This window comes from Pelophylax lessonae (genome assembly GCF_965119305.1).
Source record: "Pelophylax lessonae genome assembly, chromosome: 1".
Taxonomy (NCBI): domain Eukaryota; kingdom Metazoa; phylum Chordata; class Amphibia; order Anura; family Ranidae; genus Pelophylax; species Pelophylax lessonae.
This window is the reverse complement of record NC_138768.1, coordinates 465,972,177-465,997,663: the sequence shown is the minus strand read 5'-3', so window position 1 is coordinate 465,997,663 and position 25,487 is coordinate 465,972,177.

Here is a 25,487-nt window from a genome sequence, read left to right as displayed (position 1 = left end):
AAAAATGGGTCACAGGAATGCAGAACGATCTGCATTCCTGTGATCCACAGGGGAAGTACAGCCAAATGAGCTTAGGCTGTACTTCTCCTGTAAGTATGACTAGGCCTTAACCACTTCTGGACCGGAAGGATTTGCCCCCTTAATGACCAGGCCATTTTTTACGATTCGGCACTGCATTACTTTAATGGACAATTGCGCGTTTGTGCGATGCTGTATCTAAATAAAATTGATGTCCTTTTTTTCCCACAAATAGAGCTTTCTTTTAGCGGTATTTGATCACCTCTGGGATATTTATTTTTTGCGCTATAAACAAAAATATATCGACAATTCTGAAAAAATATATCTATTTTTCACATTCTGCTATATACTGTAACATTCCCCAAAAAATGTGATCATTTCAGAGAGAAGAAAGGCCCGCTGTGTTTACAACAGCTGACCGTCCTTCTCTCTCAGCAAGGAGTGATCCCGGGTGGCTGGTAGGGATGATCGAACTTTTGAAAAGTTCGGTTCGACCAGAACACCCGAATTTCCCTAAAGTTCGGTTCGGATTCCAGAACCCCATTGAAATCAATGAGACCCGAACTTCCGGAATCAAAAAACACAATTTTGAAGCCCTAAAACCCTATAAATGCCCCTAAAATGTGCCTAGGGTTCTGGATCATGCCCCAGGGACTATGAATCAGGCAAAAAAAAGTTCTTAAAAATTGTCGTTTTTGATAAAGAGCCAATTATTGAAAAATTTAAAAAAATGAGATTTCTTTGGATTTAGTGTCTGGGGGGTCTAAAAATTGTACCTGTGAAGTTTCAGCTCTGTAGCATGTCCAGAACCAGAAAAAAACAGATCATTTTTCTTAGAATTTCAGTAGCGCAGGGATGGTGTTACCCTCCTTTCACACCTGGGCGTTTTTGTTTCAGGCGTTTTTTGGGTGTTTTTTTTTAAATTTTGTATAGGGGTATATATACATATGACAAAACAAAACAAGGGAAAGGTATAACCAAAAAAGGGATAAGATAAATGGATATGAAAAAGTTTACCCACTCGCTCACAAGTGAACGGTACTCAAATGGCAAAACAGCATACTCAAAAAAAGGGGAAGGGGATGACTAGAAAAAGAGGTGTCACCCCAAAGAAAGCACCATATAATAGAGTAACAGGGGTATAACTTCACAAAATCGAGTCTCAAAAGAAAAAACAACGGAACCACTGCTAATGAAAAAATGGTAAATTTTATTAAGTACAAAAAGCAGCAGAACACACGGTAACGTTGTAAAATGGAGGCACAACACCTTCCACCTCACCCCTAAAAATGAACCACGTGGTTCATTAAAAACAAAGGACAAACACAGATATTGTAGGTGGACTGCTGTCACCTAAAGAGCAATCCACATGCACACAAGAGTGGCCGAATCACAGAGGCACTAATAAATGGAACACAGGTCAAAAGTAACAAGTTATATATACATGTGTGTATGTATATATATATATATATATATATATATATATATGTGTGTGTGTGTGTGTGTGTGTATATACATATATATATATGTATACCCCAACCCAGAATCTGCATAGTGGGGTCACCCTGGCATGGCAGAGGTCAGATCACCCTAAACTACACTACGCTCACCCTGACATGGCAGATTTCGGTCACCCTGACATGGCAGAGTCAGATCACCATAAACTACACTACGGTCACCCTGACATGGCAGATTTCGGTCACCCTGACATGGCAGAGTCAGATCACAATAAACTACACTACGGTCACCCTGACTGGCAGAATCAGATCACCCTAAACTACACTACGGTCACCCTGACATGGCAGAGTTCGGTCACCCTGACATGGCAGAGTCAGATCACCATAAACTACACTACGGTCACCCTGACATGGCAGAGTCAGATCATCCTAAACTACACTACGGTCACCCTGACATGGCAGAGTCAGATCACCATAAACTACACTACGGTCACCCTGACATGGCAGAGTCAGATCACCCTAAACTACACTACGGTCAGCCTGACATGGCAGAGTCAGATCACCATAAACTACACTACGGTCACCCTGACATGGCAGAGTCAGGTCACCCTAAACTACACTATGGTCACCCTGACACTTAAAGCTATCCCTACAAAAACTAGATTTTTGAATCTAACTATAGTGGTATATAGTACCCTAAATACACTGCATATCCCTTTCCTCACACTAATAATTGCAAAATGACACTGGAGCTTTACAAGCAGCAGGAGTAACAGAAATGCTTCCACTCTATTCCACAGCCTCTGTATTACAGTGCTAGAGGTTTGGCGGGGCTATGTTATATACTGGGGGGCATATGGGGGGCGTATTCACTCCTGATTGGCCTCTGGACCCCCTAGTCACTCCAATCACATTCCTAGCAGACTCCTGCCCCCTCAATTGGCTTTTACTGATGTTTCTGGGCCAATCACGGGCTTTTAAAGCCCAGTTCCTGTCCCATTGCATTTTGGGCGGTTCTGGTGGCCGAATTCTGAACTTTTACCGCAAAAAGTTCGTAATTCGGCCGAATTTCGAACACCCAATGTTCGGGTCGAACTGATGGTCGACCCGAACCGTTCGATCATCCCTAGTGGCTGGCAGCAATCGCGGCCGCCGGCCCCCTGGATCGGCATCCCCGCTGCCTAGTGGGGGCAAAAGCGCGCTTGCCCCCCAGCACCACGCGCACGTGACCGGCGTAGGGAGGGACACATAGGTTCGCACAGAAGAGCCAGCCTGCCGTAGTAAATGTGTGGCGGGCGGTTGGGAAACGGTTAAGTACCATAGTTTGTCGCCATTCCATGGTTTCTTCACAGTAAGAGCTGTGAAAATGTGGAATAGACTCCCTCAACAGCTGGTTCTGGTCAGCTCAGGAGATTGCTATAAAAAGTTATTTCCTCAATGTACATAATATAACTGTATACTAACATTTATAGGTAAAGTTAATCCAGGGAATAATCCAATTGCCTCTTGGGGATCAGGAAATATTTTTTTCCTCTGCTGGAGCAATTTAGATCATGCTTTGCTGGGGTTTTTTGCCTTCCTCTGGATCAACTGTGGGTAATTGATTGTGTATATGGGACTGTATGACATATTTTCTTTTCTCCCTTTTATAGGTTGAACTAGGTGGCCTTTTTTTCAACCTGACTAGCTATGTAAAGACAAATTCTATGATTACCGATTTAATGAATTACTGATTCTACAGGCTACCATTAGCATTAACACAGCATTATTTCTCACTTTCTTTTACCAGAACAGCTTGCTATGGGGGCACCCTAGTGTGCTACATCTCTGTGTATCCATTCAGACAATGTGCTGTGGTTCAGCCTGTCCCCTCTCTTTCCTGATTGGCTAACTGAGTTTGATTGACAGCAGGGGGAGCCAATGGTGCCGCTGCTGTGTCTCATCCAATCAGGAGGGAGAATCACGGTTGGCCTAGGCACTCGTGGACATCTCTGGATAGAGAGGGGGCTTGAGTAAGTATTAGGGGGGCTGCTGCACACAGAAGGTTTTTTATCAAAATGCATAGATGCTGACTTTACAACCTCTTTAAATGCTCTGCTCCCTCGTTTGTGGGCTGGAATATGAATGTGTCTTACTATATATTGGGATTAAAATGAAATAAAACTATGATGAATTATAATCAAATAATCGTTGTAGGTAAATACTTTTTATAGTCAGGATGATCCTCAACTTCTAAAACAAGCAATATATGGTTTCTTGCATTACATGAGGCATAGACCAGAAACTGGCAATTTTGTCTCTACAACAAACATTCCTATGACTGTATATTTGTTACACTGTTCAATCTTGGGTACTTGTCAAAAAAAATAGCCATAGAGTACAGAAAAGTAACACTAAGTTAATATGGGCCACGGGAACCTCTGCTATATAGAAAACAAAACCTTGTTAAAGGCTAAATCCTAAGTGTAAATGGGTTTGTCAGGGGTGGCATAACAAAGAAGCAGCAAATAAAGGAAATTTTTGAGTGACTGATGTTAATTTCCCACTTTTAAATGTAAAAGAAACTGCAATAATCTTCCATTCACACTCACCAACATATTAAATCCATTTAAGATCATTATTAGATCCTGCTTTCAAGATGTATATAATATGATTTCCCCAAGAGATGCAACAAACGTATTTATTTATGTGGGTCTATTGACCTGAAAGCACAATTTGTGCACTTTATTGCAGCACAATAGTGTGAACCCAGCCGAACACGCAGAAGAGACTTTGTTGTTCAGTTACAAGTTACACCACAATCCGATTTATTTTGTATTGAACTGTATTTTAACTCAGCTGCAGAACAGTAAGCATTGAATGTTGTAAGGAGGGAACTGGATCACATCATTTACTATATGGGCCCATTCACATCTATACAAGTGCATTATATAATGTACACAGAACAGTATAGATCCAAGCTTTAATTGGTTTCAAAGTCTAAAAGTTTTTTTACCTTACTGCATTTTCTGCATTAAGGTAAAAAACACGCTACTATCTTTCCTAACTCCCCCCATTGCTATACAATTTCCTGGCTCCATGCCACCACTCTAGTGCTGCAGCCCCGCTCCCCTCATTTCCTGCTTTCAAGGGAAACACTAAGGGCAGCGGGAGCCATAGGCTGCTGTCAGTCAAACTCCTATGAGGAGAGAGTGAGTGTGTGCCTTAGCGGCACGGTGTGTGTCTATGGACCCACACAGCCCAGCTTGGTGGGCGCGCACATACAGGTTCCTCCTTAGCATACGGCTTGCTAAGGTGGCACCCAGAGCAGGAAGAAGGTGACAGCGCTGGCTGGGGGCTGCTAGAAGAGCAGAAGATGCTGTTTTCTGTGCAATATCGTTGCACAGAGCAGATAAGTGTGATCATTTTTCTGTAAGTTTTCTATCCTACATGTGGAAAATGATTACGAGAAATATTGTTGCAACAGTTTAAAATCCACCTTTCAGCTGCTACATTTTCTATTTTATGTAAAAGATGGCAGATGCTGACTTATTTGTTTCAGTCCAGAGATCCTTTGCCCATGTATTACTTTTTTCATTCTATTTCCCTAAAGCTTCATAGATTTTTTTTTAACAGACAATATTGAATTATTCCGTTCATAATTCGCTAGAATCCTATCCCTTTGTCGAACATAAAATCCAGGCCTTTGAGGCCTAAAGATGAGCATTTCTGCCTTTGGCTCTGTAATATTGCAGCACTGGGCAGCTATCAGATATAGTACTGCAATTATTACAACCAGCAAAACACTGTCTCCTGGCCTGTTTATTTTTACTTAAGGCTTAAAGGAGAAGTATGGCCAAAGCTATTTTGGCCATACTGCTGTTGTGGGTCACAGTGGTGCACGTAGTTCTGCACTCCTGTGCAGGAAGGGGGCAGTGTGACAAGTGGGGGGCACAAGTGGCATGTGGGGCTACAGTGGATCAGGAGGGTGGCAGTGTGACAGATGGGGCAGTTTGACAGGTAGAGGGCACATTGGCAGAACTGGCAGCCCCCCCCCCCCCCCCCCCAGCACAGTGATTTGCAGGGTGAGGAGTAGAAGTTTCAGGAGAAGCAGTAACTCAACGGTCAGCCTCACCATGCTTGATCCTGCTTTCAGTCCCCACCCATCTCCAGGTCCAGGAGCAGGAAGAGCCACTGTGGGACATGAAGAAACAAAGGCAGAGGGAATGCTGCATGTTAGGTGGGTTAGCCAAGTTCTCCCCGATACAGTGGTGGTAAATCAGTGTAGGGCAGGAATTCCTTCAGCCAATCGAGGTCTGGAAGGAACATGGGCTGCTCCGCGCACTCAAAACTGCCCCTGAAATCACCTCCCCCCACCTCCTTCATGTGTACACAGGTTAAAAGTGTGCACTACCCCAAATGCCTGGGGACTCAGGGGCAGTGCAGCCCTGCTGAAAAAAACCTGCTCTGTGCTCAGAGCAGCCCAAAAACTGAGCGATCAGTGGCCTTTGATCACTCAGTTTTTGGTATAGAGCCTTCAGGTTGGTGCACCAGCCATCTATGAGAGTATGAATTCTTGTTTTTTTAGGATCGTGCAGTTCTCTGTTAAAGAGCTAGGTACCAGCTCTTTAACAGCTGAACTCATGACATATGTAAAAAACACAAATGAATACAGCTCTGTATTCATTAATACATCATTAAGTATATATATATATATATATATATATATATATATATGTAGCACTACTCCCTGGGGAGCTGCTTGAAGCGGGTTCCCTTGGGTTACCCATAGCAACAACTTAGCAATTCAAAGTACTTTAAGCTCAGTCAGAAAACAGTCCAGGGGATGTGTTTTTTTGTTGGTTTTATTATAGAAGTTGGATAGGAGAAGGGATGAGTGGGATACTCCAACTGGATGAACTATGCACAATTTTAGGACTTCTAGCTATGTTGAGTGCGGTAAGGTCGCTGCTTCACCCTGCCAATGTAGTAAAGTATTTGATAAGCGAACTGTATAGTGAATTACTCTTCAGGCCCCGCTAGGCACCCCCTTTTCCCCTACTCTTCAGGGTTCTACTTGGCACCCCTTTTACTCTTGCATACTGTGTGAGCTGACCTTCTATCCTCTGACTTCACTGGAGTGATCCCCCTTCCTGGGTGGACCCCTTGGCAAGCCCCCTGGTACTCACGGACACTGTTTTTCCCAGGTGACTCTGCCAGCAGCTCCACTGTCAGCTTTCCAGGATCCTTCAGGCTAAGGCTCCACACCTGGCTCACTAGGCCGACTGTCTGTGACCACCTTCCTCAGACAGCAGGAGGAGAGACAGTTGTCACCCTCCTCCTGGAACTCTGCTTCCCACCAAAGACGTCCTGTCACATGTGCCCTTGGCCTTTATGGTCCATCCCAGGATGCACTGCGGTAGTGCCCTCCCACTGGAACTGCCACAAAAGCCTGTTTGCCACTGGCCCGGTTTCCTCCACTGTCCAACAGGCTCCCCTATTGAAAACAGTGGGGACACTCCCTCAGACCAAGTGACTCACACTTGGACACATGCAACAGGCATGACTAACGGATCAGGCTCCCCTGATAGGCAGAAGGAGCATAATAATGCTTTTTCTTAGCACCTATCTAGGAGGGTGCTACATATATATTTTAAAAGCAAGCAGTTTAAGTACCTACATTTGACTTGGTATCAGCCTCTTGCAGTCTCTGTACAGCTGAGCTTAGCCTTCAAAATGTAAAAGCAGCACAAGGAACCAGACAGTTGTGCTGCAGTGCTCATGTCATAACAAGGAACATGCTGACATGAGGAGTGGTCAAAGTGACAAAGCGATAGACTCACCATCCTGGGGATTCACCCTTCAATTTTCAGTGAAAGCCTGGGGGGGGAGACAAGACCTGTTGGCATTACTTGAAGAGAACCTATACCCTTATTTCATTAAAGTCACAAAAAAGATACCTTTAGATTTAGTGTTTAGTAAAGGCTGTCTACCAACAGATACTTGTAGATAATTGCAGGCCTTTTATTCTTTGCATACCTTGTATTTCTTTTCCTTCCTATTATTCCCTATTATTCTCTCCCATATTCACTAGGGGCAGATGAACCAATCTCTCTTCACTTCCTGGAAGCCTGCCTGGAGCTCTGGGTCTGCCTCCTGGAAAATGTGACAGTGCACATCATTTGAGGGGGAAGGTACTAGTGATGTAGCCTTCCCAGGATGCATCTTTGAGGACCTGGTTATATCGCCATATTTGACCAAAGAATTTAGGGCAAACGGGTCTGATTTAACTTCATAGATGAAACTGTGCTTGATAGAGAGAGCTCTGTGTGGCAGAGCTGTGTAAATCTCAGGACTGGACAGGCAGAAGTACAAATCCTTTGTACAACAGCTCATTCATATATATTTATTTTGAGTATTGAGGTGTTTGACTACAGTTCAGCTTCAATGCTTTTCTATGTGGAGAGAAGAGGGTATCTGGTGCAATCAAGTGAATGATGACTGTAGTCCCAATACAAACTAACATTGCACTCCTCATTCATTTTGGCATGGCACGACACAAAAGCAAACAAGCACTTCAGTCAGATGCCATTTAGCTGGGTCACATGGTTCACCACCCATCTTGATTACTGGGTACCACAGAACATTTAAGTGACACGACAGGAACATGTTGCGTGTTCCCATTTAGCACTAGTATGTATGAGCTCAGAAGAATTATTATCAGAATGAAAATGTAAGTCTTATGCTCAATCATTGACAGAGCAGCTCAGCAGACCAAATATTAATTTCGCTGTACTGGTGTCCTAGGTTAAGCTCTCACTGGCACATTATATACTTTTGCACAATATGTTCCTATAACTGTAACTGTTCCATCGTTTCTTATAGCCTCTGTTGCTGCAACGGTATGTTAATGGATGCTGCCTAACGCTTAGCTTTATGGGCAAAAAGTATTTAAACCCGAACCCTGGGCAACCTATTTTTTTTTTTTAACTTTTCTTTTCTCCTGTCTAATGGGCCATACACACTATATAATTGTCTTTAGACTTTTTCCTTTAGATTTACCAAAACCATATAATATGAGGTCAAACCAAACACTTTCAATTTGTATGCAATCAGGCAGGCCCTCGCACTACATAGTAAAGGTAAATCTAAAGGAAATCTAACAACAAAAGTTATATAGTGTGTATCCAGCTTTAAGGAAATCTAACAACAAAAGTTGTATAGTGTGTATCCAGCTTAAAGTTGGATACACACTATAGAACTGTTGTTGTTTGATTCCCTTTAGATTTAAGCCCCGTACACACGTAGCGATTGTCGGCCGTAAATATTCGGCCGCCGAACGATCGGCCGATTGTCGGCTTGTTAGTATGATGCTTCCGACAACCGACAGCGACTTTTCGGCCGAACAGAATCTGGTGTGCAGGCATTAAAATTTTTGTTGGCAGACACCAGAACGGCTGATTGTTCGCCAGTCAGTACAGAATTCGGCCGACAGACAGCAGATTAGCAAGACTTGGCATGCTCAGAAAATAAAAAACACATGGAAAGTTAACCATCACATGACATCACTACTGCAGTTGGCTGTTGTTGGCCGACAAAATTCGTGTGCAGTCTTTTGCAGTTTTCAGCCGACAGGACAGCACCGGACAAAAGACGGCCGATCGTTCGGCCGACATTCGGTACGTGTGTACGGGGCTTTACCTTCAACTATGTAGTGAAAGGGCCTGCCTGATTGCATACAAATTTAAAGTGTTTAGGTTTGACCTCCTATTATATGGTTTTGGTAAATCTAAAGGAAAAAATCTAAAGGAGATTGTATAGTATAGTGTGTATCCAGCTTAAAGCCTCGTACACACGCGTCGAAAATCGGCAGGGGATTTTCATCCCATGACCGATCTGCCGATTTTCGGCTTGTTAGTATGATGCTTCCGACAACCGACTCCGACTTTTCGGCCGAAAAAAATCTGGTGTGCAGGCTATAAAATGTTTGTCCGGCCGATTTTCGTGCAGTCAGTACAGATTTCGACAGGGAAAAATCTTATGAGCAAGTCTGGGCATGCTCAGAGAAGAAAGAACACAAAGAAAGTAAACCAGCACATGACATCACTTCTGAAGTTGAATTTTGTCGGGCGAGAAAATTCGTGTGCAGTCTAGGCACATTCCAACCAACAAAACACCACTCTGGACAAAAGACGGACGATCGGTTGGCCGATAATCGTTGCGTGTGTACTAGGCTTTAGTGTTGTCATTCATCTGCTTCCAGTGGCACAGGATAGAAGAAAATGCAGGGCTATGTCACAACGTATGGCAAAGAACAAAGACGCTCTACCCCCACCATCCAGTGGTGTCCAGCAGGACACTGGTGCACAATTAAGAGACCTGTCAGTAGTCAAAGGGAAATCATCAATAAGTAGATTTGGCACTTGGTCAAAGATTCTTAGAAACAGTTTTGGCATTTCAGCCTGTTTGGCTTTAGTTATAGCTATTTGTTAAACGCTGTAAACCTCTATGAAATACTTCCTACCTTAAACAATAGGGTAGAGGTCAAACATCTTCATCTGTGCCGATGTTCACCCGTTAAAATCATTATGGTAAAAATGTTTTAGCCAAACACAATACAGCTCATTTGACAGATAATGTATCTCCACAAGATTGCAACAAATTTAATCATAGCAAAGATACATCCCCATACAACAATTCAGGTAGAGACTGGCACCCCAGCAGTGATTTAGAATGAAGAGAGTTTTGGAGCATAACCTAAAAATCCACCACTCCTCTAGCTCCAGAAGTGTTTTCAGCTGCACAGAAATGAAAAAAGGTCATGTTTCTCCCATGTATTTACAGAAGTGTATACAGACATTGGAGGAATAAATAGCTTTTGGAATAATTCCGTCACAAAAGTGCTCATCAATTCTCACCCCAAGTGAATGAGTAGTGCTGCCCTATGTTGCAGGAAACATCAAATGCATGCAATGACATGCACTACATTGGGTGTATTGCAGTTATTTACTGTTTAATTGGCAAGTTTTCTCCTGTCATCACTGATGCTAGCTCCTTAGTTTTCATACGAAGCCTGCAATATCCACACGTACTAAAACCACACTAGTAATAACCTATGACCGACAAACCACATCTTTTTGCTGTTTCTATTTAATTTATAATAGCTAGGGGACAAAATAGAGCCCAACGTTGGTGCTCTTCAATTAGGGAGGCGACATCCATCCTTTAGGATGTCATATAGCTTTTTATTGCTATATAACACCTGTAAATGTTTGTTATTGATATTCATAATACTACGAAAATCAGAAGAATAAGTCATTACAAAGGTAACCTTTTTATCTACTGCTGATTTACACACTTTAGTATTCTCTTTTAGAAAGCTCTCTATAGACCAATGTAAATTTATATTTCTTGCATGCTAAATAAACCAGTCTGAGTAACCCTTGCTGATGCCTTAAGAGTTCCCTTCACTGAAACTAAGGAGCCAAGCCCAACCCCTGGAAAACAACCCCACATCATAATCCCCCCTCCACCAAATGATTTGGACCATCTCACAAAAGTGAGTACACCCTTCATATTTTTGTAAATATTTTATTATATCTTTTTATGTGACAACAACGAAAGAATGACACTTTTCTACAATGTAAAGTAGTGAGTGTACAGGTTGTATACCAGTGTACATTTGCTGTCCCCTCAAAAAAACTCAACACACAGCCATTAATGTCTAAACCGCTGGTCACAAAAGTGAGTGCACCCCTAAGTGAAATTGTCCAATTTGGGACCAAAGTGTCAATATTTCGTGTGGCCACCATTATTTTCATGCACTGCCTTAACCCTCTTGGGCATGGAGTTCTACAGAGCTTCACAGGTTGCCACTGGAGTCCTCTTCCACTCCTCTATGATGTCATCACAGAGCGGGTGGATGTTAGAGACCTTGCGCTCCTCCACCTTCCATGTGAATATGCCCCACAGATGTTCAATAGGGTTTAGGTCTGGAGACATGCTTTGCCAGTCCATCACCTTTACCCTCAGCTTCTTTAGCAAGGCAGTGGTTGTCTTGGAGGTGTTTTTGGGGTCCTTATGTTGAAATACTGGCTTGCAGCACATTCTCCAAAGGGAGGGGATCATGCTCGTCTTCGGTATGTCACAGTACATGTTGGCAGTTCCCTCAATGAACTGTAGCTCCCCAGTGCCGGCAGCACTCATGCAGCCCCAGATCATAACACTCCAACCACCATGCTTGACTGTAGGCAAGACACACTTATCTTTGTACTCCTCACCTGGTTGCCACCACACACACTTGACATCATCTGAACCAAATAAGTTTATCTTGGTCTGATCAGACCACAGGACATGGTTCCAGTAATCCATGTCCTTAGTCTGCTTGTCTTCAGCAAACTGTTTGCGGGCTTTGTTGTGCATCATCTTTAGAAGAGGCTTCCTGCTGGGACTACAGCCATGCAGACCAATTTGATGCAGTGTGCGACGTATGGTCTGAGCACTGACAGGCTGACCCCCTCACCCCTTCAACCTCTGCAGCAATGCTGGCAGCACTCATACATCTATTTCCCAAAGACAACCTCTGGATATGACGCTTAGCATGTGCTCTCAACTTCTTTAGTCGACCATGGCGAGGCCTGTTCTGAGTGGAACTTGTCCTGTTAATCCGCTGTATGGTCTTGGCCAACCTGCTGCAGTTCAGTTTCAGGGTCTTGGTAATCTTCTTATAGCCTAGGCCATTTTTATGTAGATCAACAATTCTTTTTTTCAGATCATCAGAGAGTTCTTTGCCATAATGTGCCATTTTGAACTTTCAATGACCAGTATGAGAGAGTGAGAGCAATAACACCAAATTTAACACACCTGCTCCTCATTCACACCTGAGACCTTGCATCACTAAAAAGTCAAATGAGTGAGGAGGGAAAATGGCTAATTGGGCCCAATTTGGACATTTTCACTTAGGGGTGTTCTCACTTTTGTTGCCAGCGGTTTACACATTAATGGCTGTGTGTTGAGTTATTTTGAGGGGACAGCAAATTTACACTGTTATACAAGCTGTACACTCAATACTTTACATTTTAGCAAAGTGCCATTTCTTCAGTTTTGTCACATGAAAAGTTTTAATAAAATATTTACAAAAATGTGAGGGGTGTACTCGCTTTTGTGAGATACTGTATATTTGTCTATAATAAAGAAAATTAATGTATACAAAACCTCTATATTTTTTCTGTAATAAAAAATAGCACAAAGGGATTTTGGTTGCTGGAGAAAGCCTTTTCATGGTAAGTTTTGTTGCAAAATGGAACTCTAGAATGTAGCATACATAAAAAATTAAATAGACTAAAAGGATGTCACACTTGCCCTTTTATTGTGCGAGTCAGTGTATATTGGATGGAGATCAACTGTGCTTAAATTGTAGTCTGAAATGTGACAGCAGATCAAATTCACTTGTCCTAAGCCGTCTCTTCTTCTTACCTGATGCAAAATGTCAGGTCTTATTTGATCTCCAATTTTACTCTAAATTCAGGCTACAGTTCCACAGACCATCTAAACTTGCAGATATTGTTAAAAGAAATCTGCAAAGGCCTTATGAGATCTGTAGTTTTGCTTATTAAAACTTTTATTTTGCAATTTTTAAGCACAATTTGTTTTTTTTTGGCACCTAGCAGAAATGTTGTTAATAGGCTCAGGCTCTCGGGTTCCTAACAAAGGCAGCAGTAGGCACCAGGAAGTTTCATTAGTATGTCAGAAAGCCCAAATCTGAGTTAAAGGCATTATTCATAAGTCACAGTCAGAACTTCTATTTAGATATGTATTTAACAAATCCAAACTGAAATTGAAAAGCTCTTTATACGTATAACAAAGCTGATTGTAACTTGCCAAAAACTACACTGGGCGAACTAGGGTTATGATCTCTGGTATGTACCCAGCCTTTAAAATATTAAGGTGTTAAATAAAGGTCTGTTATAATTTGATAAAGGTTTACTGTTGGCACATTCTCCCCATGGTGTTGTGCTGTAAGCTCAGTGTTATTATCTACAATGTTCCCTTTCTTCACTGTAGGTTACTTTAACAGGTAGTTCCTGCTCTGGCCTGTGTTGGCTCACCATTCCTTAGTCCATTTATATAATTGTCAGTGACCATGACTGTAGACCGGTTTTTCTTATCTAGGGTTTCATGGGACTCTTGGGTTTACCCAAAGGTTGCTATGGATTCCTTGAGTAATTAGCAATGTTTGGCTTTCAGATTAACTTTCAGGTAAACTCTGACGTCAATAATGTTTTTAGCTATTTGTAACCCTCTTTTTCCCACTGAGCATGAATGTAAGGAGCATTATTTTAACTGAATACCAGTGTAGGGAGCACTCTTCCCATTGATCACCAATGTAAATGTAATTTTTCTCCCTGACTGCAAATGTATAGGGCACTGACCACCCATTTAAAGGGGTATTTTCCCACTGACCAACAACTTGAGAAGCGTTACTTCCCATTGACAACTAAATGTAATAAAAATTCTGACCACTTATCACTTTTTTTCCAATGACCACCAGTGTAATGAGTTCCTTCTCCCAGGGGTCATCAAATTAAGCGAGAATCCTAATGACCATTGGTGTAAACTAATATTTTTTCTTTGACCATCAATTTAGGGAAACACTATCATTTTCACTGGGTTTCTTTGATGGACAATATTATTAATATTCATTTAATTGTTATTACTAAAAATTATTTTGTCGTATAGAGCACCTCGTGTGTCAAATCCCCTAGACTGCTCATTCTGTTATGTATTTTTATATCCCAACTCATTGTTCACACTAACATACTATGAGCAGTAGATATTGTATTTATTAGCTGGAGTTCCATGAGACCTGAAAGTTATTTAAGAGGCAAATATGTGTTTATTAGTATTACATATTCAAGGTATGCAATAACAGAAACTATGTTGCAAAATATAGCTTAAAGAAGAAAGAGTCCTTAAGGGCCGGTTCACATTACTGCGAGTGCGGCGATCGTATGTAATTCGGAGCGCACTGCTCTTTCATTACATGCGATCAGATGTGCGGATGCGAATTCAGCCATACAGTTTGTATGGCTGAATTCGCACTGTATCCACACCAAACACGCACATGACCCCTTTTTCCAGCCGCATCACGATCGGATTGCACAGTGGTTCACACTTGTGCGATCCGATCCTGTGCTAACTTTCAGATCGCACTGCGATATGCGATCCAACTGGGGTGTCGTTAACATTTAATTGACACCCCCTGCGTATCGCATATGGCAGTGTGAACTGCCAGATGTGCGTTGGCGATGCGGGAAAATGCTGCAAATTCGCAGCCTTCCCGCATCGCACAAGTGTGAACCGGGACTAAGAGTTTCATCACAGAGGAAAAACTGGGTTTGGAAATGCAAATTTATTTTTTATTCAAACATACACATTTTAAGAAATACTACCTCCACCATAGCCATGATTAAAAAATTAAAACGTTGTCACCACGGATAGGCAGCTGCACCAGATACACTTTCATCCATACACCTACATCTGAGTTGGCATAATAATAAATAATAAAGAACAGGGCCATGCAGTATTTGGAAACAAACAGTAATGTCACAGTCTAGAGCAGCAAAACTGCTTGAGAAGACAAGGAAAATTCAATCTAATCGAGCCAAAGCCAAACAGACTTGTTATTTGAGTCAGATGGGTGTTCAGAGTGAATACCTGCTCCAATCCCTTTCATGCTGTAAAAAGGTGAAACAGACCCTCAATCAGTTAGCATACAGTTCCATGCTCATAAGCAGTGTGAGTCGTCCGCTCTGATATGATTGCAGGTATGGGTGGTGTGCAGGTCTGAAGATAAAAGGGAAGCTGAGCAGGGATGAGAGACAACCACTTCCTGATAGATTTGTTGACAGCATCCAGTTAGTCTTGGGACCACCGCCACTCATGCACATCTGTTACTCCTTCACAGGTAGCCAATTATAAATGGATGTAAAGCCGATATGGTGGTTCAGAGTCAGTGCATCACAGCGTTAACCAGGCTTTTCCTCTGTGATGAAACTCTTGAGGACTCTTTCCTCTTTAAACTGTGTGTTGCAATTAGTCTAGAGGTTAACACTCTCTTTCCATAATCATTTTTATGAGTGACAGTTAATTTTCTGCTAGGGACTAATTGGAATAGTATATTCCTCCCTAGGTTTCTATCGAGGTGGAGCTGGAGTCTTTAGGCCTCCTCTGGTTACATACAGTATCTCACAAAAGTTAGTACAACCCTCACATTTTTGTAAATATTTTATTATATCTTTTTTTGTGACAACGCTGAAGAAATGACACTTTGCTACAATGTAAGGTACTGAGTTTACAGCTTGTATAACAGTGTACATTTGCTGTCCCCTCAAAATAACTCAACACGCAACCAATAATGTCTAAACCGCTGGCAACAAAAGTGAGTACACCCCTAAGTGAAAATGTCCAAATTGGGCCCAAAGTGTCAATATTTTGTATGACCACCATTATTTTCTAGCACTGCCTTAACCCTCTTGGGCGTGGAGTTCACCAGAGCTTCACAGGTTACCACTAGAGTCCGCTTCCACTCCTCCATGACGACATCACAGAGCTGGTGGATGTTAGAGACCCTGCGCTCCTCCACCTTCCATTTGAGGATGTCCCACAAATACTCAAAAGGTCTGGAGACATGCTTGGCCAGTCCATCACCTTTACTCTCAGCTTCTTTAGCAAGGCAGTGGTCGTCTTTGAGGTGTGTGTGGGGTCATTATCATGTAGGAATACTTCCCTACGGCCCAGTTTCCGAAGGGAGGGGATCATGCTCTGCTTCAGTATGTCACAGTACATGTTGGCATTCATGGTTCCCTCAATGAACTGTAGCTCCCCAGTGCCGGCAGCACTCATGCAGCCCCAGACCATTAAACTTCCACCTCCATGCTTGACTGTAGGCAAGACACACTTGTGTTTGTACTCCTCACCTGGTTGCTGCCACACATTCTTGACCATCTGAACCAAAAAAGTTTATCTTGGTCTCATCAAACCACAGGACATGCTTCCAGTAATCCATGCCCTTAGTCTGCTTGTCTTCAGCAAACTGTTTGCGGGCTTTATTGTGCATCATCTTTAGAAGAGGCCTTCTTTCTGGGACGACAGCCATGCAAACCAATTTGATGCAGTGTGCGGCGTATGTTCTGAGCACTGACAGGCTGACCCCCCACCCCTTCAACCTCTGCAGCAATGCTGGCAGCACTCATACATCTATTTCCCAAAGACAACCTCTGGATATGATGCTGAGCATGTGCACTCAACTTCTTTGGTTGACCATGCTGCAGCTCAGTTTCAGGGTCTTGGCAATCTTCCTATAGCTTAGGCCATCTTTATGTAGAGCAACAATTCTTTTTTTCAGATCCTCAGAGAGTTCTTTGCCATGAGGTGCCATGTTGAACTTCCAGTGACCAGTATGAGAGAGTGAGAGCGATAACACCATATTTAACACACATGCTACCCATTCACACCTGAGACCCTGTAACACTAGCAAGTCACATGACACTGGGGAGGGAAATGGCTAATTGTTCCCAATTTGGAAATTTTCATATAGGGGTGTACTCACTTTTGTTGCCAGTGGTTTAGACATTAATGGTTGTGTGTTGAGTTATTTTGAGGGGACAGAACATTTACACTGTTATACAAGCTGTACACTTACTACTTTACATTGTAGCAACCTGTCATTTTTTTAGTGTTGTCACATGAAAAGATATAATAAAATATTTACAAAAATGTGAGGGGTGTACTCACTTTTGTGAGATACTGTATATGTAGCAAAATATATAGGGGTCAAGAGACCCAGTAGTGAACGGGGTTATATCAGTGTTGAGAGGAAGGTTACAATAAAATGAACAGAAAAGCATCACTGAATACTGCACAATCAAGGATTATCAAGAAAATGTGCCTGTACCTATACAACAGTCAACCGTCAAGGACACTGCTTGATACAATAAAATGTCAGGTGGAGGAGCAAAAGGAAGACAAGAGAAAAAAAGAGAGGGAGAGTAACCACAACTTGGGTGCAGGATACAAGAGAAAGAAATCTAGAGAAAGAAAGAAGAGTAGGAGTGAGTCCTAAAGGGTTCAGATAGATCAACATGGAAGCAACCTATGGTGGATACCAGTTATCACATACCTGGTGGAGATAGAGCTGTAGAGGGGGCTTTTCTTGCACCCCCTGTCCAACACCCCTGGTAGAGATGACTGGTAGTGTGGGACACATAGTGGCACGAGGGCCGGTATAGCAGGTGGCACCAGCTGAGGCTTTACAGGAAACCGATGGCCGTGGATCACCAGACAGGCATCTGTGATGCTGGATGAGAAGGCAGGAGCGTAGCCAGGACACAAACCAAGGGGTCGTCAACAGCGGGTACAGGAATGTGAGACAGGAGCAGGGTCAGGGTTCAAGCTGGAGTCAGTACACAGTCGGTAAGGTATAAGAGCATGAGACAGGAGCAGGGTCAAAGAACAGGTCGAGTTCACAGGTAGGCAGGCGGGAATCCAGAGGAGAGTCAAGGTCAAGCCGAGTCAAACCCAGGTAGGCAGGAAGCAGATCAGGGCACAGGTAAACAGGAACAAGCCGAAAGACCACTCAGGAATATGCTTCTGTCATTGCTCAGCTTAAATAGGCCACTTGGCGTCAGTGCGTGCATGCGCATATGTATCTTATTCTTGTGTACACGCTAATGTGCCCATGCATGCGTGCCAATGCCTGTTTGGTTCCAGCTGAACTTCTCTTACATCAGTGTAAGAAAAATTAAACCACAAATATGAATGAAATATAACATCAACTGGTCTTGGGGGTGAGGTGGTGCAAGGCATCCTCAGCAAAACTAGAGGGGGTAAGAAAAGCTTTTAAGGCAGCAGATGTAGAGAAATGGATCCAAATATACCATAACGTTGTGATTTTTTTCAAAAGTATCAGTATCTAGTGTCAACATCTCCTCCATACACATATTATTCATCATAGAGACCCATAGGGCCAGAGGAGGGGACGTGGGGAGCTGTCAGGCCGCAGATAAAAAAAAATCATAATAGGCTCCATTTTTGGGATGCAACCGAGACTGGGAGCATGAAAAAAAGCACTATCTCCAGTGATGGGATCAAAGATTCCCCATAGACTCTATTATAAATGGCAAAAATCTGCATCCAAAAGGGTTCAATCTTGGGGCAGCCCCACCAGATATGTAGATAAGAAACTTGCTTAGAGCCATATCTCCAGCAATCACTAGATGTGGAGGAGAATATCCATAAAGAGGAGGGGTCCCTTTACCACCGCTAAAGGATTTTGAAATTATTTTCCTGGGCAAAGCAGGAGATTGTAGAATTGTGAGTAAAAAAAAAAGGACGTCCGCCAATCGACGGTAGAAAGATCTCTATCCAAATCCGCAGACCACATCCTAGTATAAGTCTATAAGGGAGGTCTTCATGGAGAAAGGATTCAAAGAGCTTATAAAACATAGAGAGCAAATGGATAATTGTAAGCCAGTCCCCCAGACACCCTCCAGAGATGAGGGCGCCAGTGAGAGAGTGAATGAATGCATGTGCTACAGGCCATGCAAAGCAATGATACAACCCCACTGAGGACATTCCCATACCCTGAGGGAATGTAGGATTGTCAGATAAGGAAGTAAGGGGGGAGGGCTCTAATGACAGGAGACTAAGAAATTCCAGCTGATACCATTTATGAAGCACGGCTATCGTCAGGCCGTGAGGCTGATTGAAGTAAGTGAAAGCTATGTTTAATGCCCCACATAAGGGCCCACAGATTAAATGGGGAGAGGTCTTGTTCCACTATAGTCAACACCTTGGGTAGGGGGTGAGGAAACCATTCTAGTATTCAGGAGAGTGAGTTGTATGATATAATTCAGAGTCTGGGAAACCAATGCCAACACAAAGTTTAGGATAGGTTAGCAATTTATACTGCAATGTCACGGTTCCAGATAAAATAAAAAGAGAGAGAGCGCAGGATGTCAAAAAAATGCCTTGGGCAGCGATATGGAGACCGTTTTTTGAAAAACATAAAGCAGTTTGGGAAGGATGTCCATTTGTAATGTATTTATCCTCCTAAACAAAGGAATAGAAGAAGTACCCAAGGCTTCTAGATTTTTGCAGGTTTTCGTTAAGAGACGTAATAAGAGCGTAAAGGTATGTGAGATTCAAGGGGACTACAATGCCCAAATAGAAGATTCCTTTGGGTTTCCACTGAAATGAAAAGTTAGAACGAAGCTGGGCTATAAAAGAAGGTAACAATGAAACATTCAGGGCCTCCGTCTTGGACATTTCAAATTGAAATTGCTAAAGGGAACCAAAGCACCAAAAGTCCCAGAGGAGGGATAGAATAGAAAAATGGGGTTGATATAAATAAAGAAAAAAAAATGTCTGATATAAGGAAAGTTGGTAATGCAGTGAAGGGGTCTGTACACCAATAATGGAGCTATTTCATTGAATGGCCTGTGCTAGGTGTTCCTGAAGGTTATTTTGAGGATACCTTCATACCTTCATGTGTGCGGGCACATGGGTTATTTTTTACACATTTGATGAGAATGTGCCCTAAACTTAAGCCCATGTGCTAGATATTTCCCAACAATTCTTAGAAGATGTTCCCCTAACCTTATTTCACTAAACCCACTTAGTGATGAGACGAACACTCCCCGGCTCAGTTCGCACCAGAACACCGCGAACAGAGGAAAAGTTTGTTTGAAGTCTATGGGAGTTGAACCTCGAAAATCAAATGGCCTCATGTTGAAGGCTTAAATGGAAGTTATTGCCCCAAAAAAGTGTATGGGGGTCTGGGTACTGACCTGGGGAACATGTAGCAATGATAAAAAGGTTTTTAAAAACTATAGTTTTTAAAGAATACAAAAAGAAGAATGCCCAAGGGACTTTGTAAGACAAACCACGTGGTATAAAATTTACAAAATTTATTAAACACTTTAGTACATACAATTGAAATAATTCAGACATAGGTACATAGATAAATGCATGGGTTTCCATAGTTACATACATCAAAATATAACTGACAATCCAAGGTGTAAATGTATATATGGTAAGATTTCTCTATGTGTTTCGCGAGACCATGCTTGCTTCCTACATATATAAATGCCTGAAATTAGAGACAGTTGTTAGGCCTCAGAGTAGAAAAGGAGGATGAGAAAGGAAATGGGGGGGGGGTGGCCAAAAAAGAGGGAGAGGGAAGACCAAAAAACTTACAATTGTGTATATAATAGTCCTAAGGAACTTCCAAAGCAGAGCAAACAGTCAAATAGATTCATGGTTCCCATAGGACTCCCCATTGGAGACGAAGATGTAGGAAAACAGAAAGATCCCCAAGTGGTCCATGTTCTATGTGTTCTTATCAGTGATCTAGTGGGGGCGCTGTGCTGTCATCTGACCTGGCCAAGGTTGGGTGGCGGCTATGCAAACTGGTTGGAGTGATGGAGACCTGGAAGATTAGTATCGGCAGGAACTGAAACTGAAATTGGGCCTTGGCTGTTGGTGGTGCTTGAACACCGCAACCCCTCGCAGTTACTCTTGCTGGGCGCAGGAACAGGACCTGCTGGTAAGAATTACATACAAATTTGAAATTGCATGAGCTATACAGGTGCCAAAAAATGGGCCTTTGCTGTTGGTGGTGCCTGAACACTGTAACCAAGCCCTCGCAGATACTCTTGCTGGGTGCAGGAATGGGACCTGCTTGTAAGAATTACATACAAATTGAAAATTGCATGAGCTATACAGGTGCCAAAAAATGGGTCTTTGCTGTTGGTGGTGCCTGAACACCGTAACCAAGCCCTCACAGATACTCTTGCTGGGTGCAGGAACGGGACCTGCTGGTAAGAATTACATACAAATTTGAAATTGCCTGCTGTTAAAAATGACATACGACATTTAAATTGTATGCACCTGTCATACAAGTGCAGAAAAATTAGGCCTTGGAGGTTGGTAGTGACCTAAATCAAAAACATTGTTGGAAGCTAGCAGAATCAAGGTAGAGGAATAGGATAGGCACCATATGCAGTCTTCAAGGGATGGAAGACCCCTTGCAAATTCAATCAGTTACATTAGCATCAGGGGCTTTATAGTTCTAATTGATCCAGGACTGGTTCATTTTGATAAAAGTCAGCTGGTCAAAAGAGTCTGTGGACAGACACACTCTTTTGTCCATCACAAAACCTCCAACAGCACTGAACGTCCATGTGAAAAGCATGCTGGAAGCAGAACAGGCCAGTAGGTCCATTGCATATTGAGCAAGTTCTGGCCAGTGGTCCATCCTCAAGACCTGTAACCCAGTGGATGCTCAGCTGGGAAGGTCTCCAAGTCTGCTCTTGCGCCTAGATAATCATGCACCATATGATAGAGACACTGCCAATGGTTGCTTAAACCTAACAGCCCTGTGTGCTGCTTAGGACAAAAGAACTGTTTAAAGGCATCGGTCAGCCGGCCGCCTTCTCCACTGCTCCTCCTTTGGCTGAACGATGCCTCAGAAAAACGTCCAGTGTTGACCTTCCAGTGTCTGGAAAGGTGGTACACACATTTTTTTCAAGGCCTCCTCAAGATGTTTTATCCTCTGCTCCCTCTGCGAAGGCAGGATGAGCTCTGCAACTTTACCCTTGTAACGTGGATCAAGAAGGGTTGCCAACCAGTAATTATCCCTCTCCTTGATAGCACGAATCCTCAGGTCCTTTTGCATGCTTTGCAGAATCAGGGAGCCCATGCAACATAAGTTGGTGGAGGCATGAGCTTCTGAGTCCTTTGGGTCACTAAGGATGACATTGTCAGCAGGAGAAACCTCTCCCCAACCACATAAAACTTCTGGGGTTTCTGGGGAATCAAAACCATCCCTTGAAGACTACTGTATGCTATTCTGTACATCCATGCTGCCGAAATCCTCATCCTCATTCTCCTCTTCCTCCTGTGTGTTTTGTGGCCCTACAGGAATGATATCTGCATAAAGGGGGCCTTGTGAGGAAAGGAAGTCCTCCTCTTCTTGCCGCTGTTCTGCCTCAAGTGCCCTGCTCATGATTCCACGCAGCGTGTGCTCCAGCAGGTAGACTAGCGGGATAGTGTCACTGATGCATGCATTGTCCTGGCACACCATCCTTGTGGCCTCCTCAAATGGTGACAGGACAATGCATGCACAGGTACTGGTTGATAGTCCTCTTCTGCATGTGCAGCTGCTGCAGCATTTCGAACGTTGAGTTCCACCTGGTGGGCATGTCACAAATGAGGTGGTTGGTGGGCAGGTTGAATTCCCCTTGAATGTCAGATAAGCGAGCACTGGAATTGAACGAATGGCAGAAATGGGAGATCTTGGAAGCCCGGGTATCTGCTCAAGAAATGCTGCAACACCAGATTCAGAACATGTGCCAAGCATGGAACATGTGTCAAGTGTCCCTGTCAGAGGGCGGAGAGAAGGTTGGTGCCATTGTCGCATACAACCATTCCTGAGCTTGCCCCTGCAGAGCTGACAGAATCTCTGCACCGGTGTGACTCCTATCCCCTAGACAGACCAACTGAAGCACAGTATGGCATCTTTTAGCATGACTGCTTGCTTAGCCCCTTGAAAGCTTAGGGAGCACTGCTGCTTCAGAGGACAATTGCGCAGAAGAGGGCATGGAGGAGGAGGAGGAGGAGGTGGTGGAGCAGCCAGATATGGCAGAACCAGCACCAGCTTTTTGGAGGCATGGTGGCAAAACAAGCTGCAACACTGAACCCTGTCCTGCATCCTTCCCAGCTGCCAGCAGAGTTACCCAGTGCACCAAGAGTCAGCAGTAATGTGCACCTTCCTGCTGACTGCTTTGTCCAACGAGGCCAAAACACTACCTTCCACATGACGGTAGAGAGCCGGAATTGCCATACGAGAAAAGAAATGCCTTTTTGGGACCTGCCACTGTGGTGCAGCACATTCCACAAATTTGCGAAAGGGAGCCGAGTCTACCAGATGAAAAGGCAGCAACTGTAATGATAGTAATTTGGCCAAGCTAGCTTTAAGATGCTGAGCATGCGGATGGCTGGGACAGTATTTCTTTCTACGGTTAAAAAACTGGGGTAGTGATATTTGTCTGATGCTCAAATCAAGCAGTAGTGTACTGCTAGCAGATTGGGTGCAAGTCTCTGTTGGACTCATTTGCTATACCATCATCCCTCTCAATGCTGGTGTTTGAGAAGGCATGAGGTATAGTAGGGTTAGAGATCACAGATGAGGAGCAAGGTGATGTATGCTTGTTTTGATCTGGTGCCTCTTTCAGGTGCTGTTGCCAACAGACTGCATGGCAGGTCGTCATATGCCTTTTCAAGCATGTGGTGCCCAAGCGGCCGGTGTTCTGGCCACACTTGATCCGCTTTAGACAGATGTTGCAAACAGCAACGCTGCGGTCTACTGCTAAGGTGCTGAAAAAAGCCCACACTAATGAACTTTTGTGAGTCAGTGGGGAGTTTGCAGCACCCTGCACCTGTGGAGCTATGTGCTATGACTTAATAGGTCGGGTACTGCTATGGCGGCCCCTGGAGCACATCCTGCCTCGCTGGAGTTGTGCGTCCTCCTCATCCTCCTCCTCCTCCTCTATCCTGTCAGGCACCCAAGTACAGTCAGTGACCTCATCATCCCCTCCCTTCTCGTCACTGGAGCAAACTTGGCAATATGTTTCAGCTGTGGCAACATGACTGCTGGTTTCTTGTCCATCATTGTCACCCCCTCTCTCTAGGCTCACATTATTCCATTCATCAACCTGGCAACCAACATCACAGCTTTCAAATTGCTGTGCATCCTCCAGCAGCCTGTCACTGACACTATGATCGAATAGTTCAGGTGACTCCTTCATGCATGATGTCGACTGTGATCACCACTTTTCACAATGGACACAGAGGCTGCTTGCCCTCTTTTCGTGGCCTGCGAACGTCGGCCTCTCCTTGTCGGCCTTTCAGACATGATGTTGATACAGATCAATATAGGGTATAAGCAACTGACCAATAGATACTCAATGACCTGATATAATGTAATTGATAGCCCTATAGATGAGCTGTGCTGCTTAAAGATGTACACAAGTGACCAATTAACAATACTCTCACTGATATGATGTAATCTATAGCCCTATAGATGATCTGTGCTGCTTATAGGATGTACGCAATTGACCGATTAACAATACTCTCACTGATTTGATGTAATCTATAGCCCTATAGATGATCTGTGCTGCTTATAAGATGTACGCAAGTGACCGATTAACAATACTCTCAGTGATATGAGGTAATCTATAGCCCTATAGATGATCTGTGCTGCTTATAGGATGTACGCAAGTGACCGATTAATAATACTCTCACTGATATGATGTAATCTATAGCCCTATAGATGATCAGTGCTGCTTATAGGATGAACGCAAGTGACAATTAACAATACTCTCACTGATATGATGTAATCTATAGCCCTAAAGATGATCTGTGCTGCTTATAGGATGTACGCAAATGACAGCCCCCCCCAATACTCACACCTCGATCCAGTGATGTGCACAATGGACTCCACTTTCCCTGGACTCCCTTTCCTTATTGGCTGAGATAGCAGCAGGCACAATTGGCTTGAGTGCTATCAATCACAGCCATTGAGCCAAAAAGAAGAGAGCAGGGGGGGGGGCTAGCCACATCTCTTTGTATCTTATGGACTCATAAATCTGTGCTTGGGAGCAAGCACACCCCAGCGCCCCTATAGCAAGTGGATTGCTTTTGGAGGCACTGGCAAAGGAGGAGGAGGAGCCAGAAGTGCCTGCAGGGAACTCGACGAGAAGAGGAGGATCGGAGCCGCTCTGTGCAAAACTACTGCACAGACCAGGTAAGTATAACATGTGTAGCACGACCCCCTTGAGGGCTACTGGTTAGTGAAAGTTCCTCTGCACTCACCTGACCCTGAGGGGTATCCAACCCGCTTGGCACTATAAGTTCAGACATTTCAGAGATTTTCTTCAAAAATACGCTGACACAATAAAATACAAGTTTGAC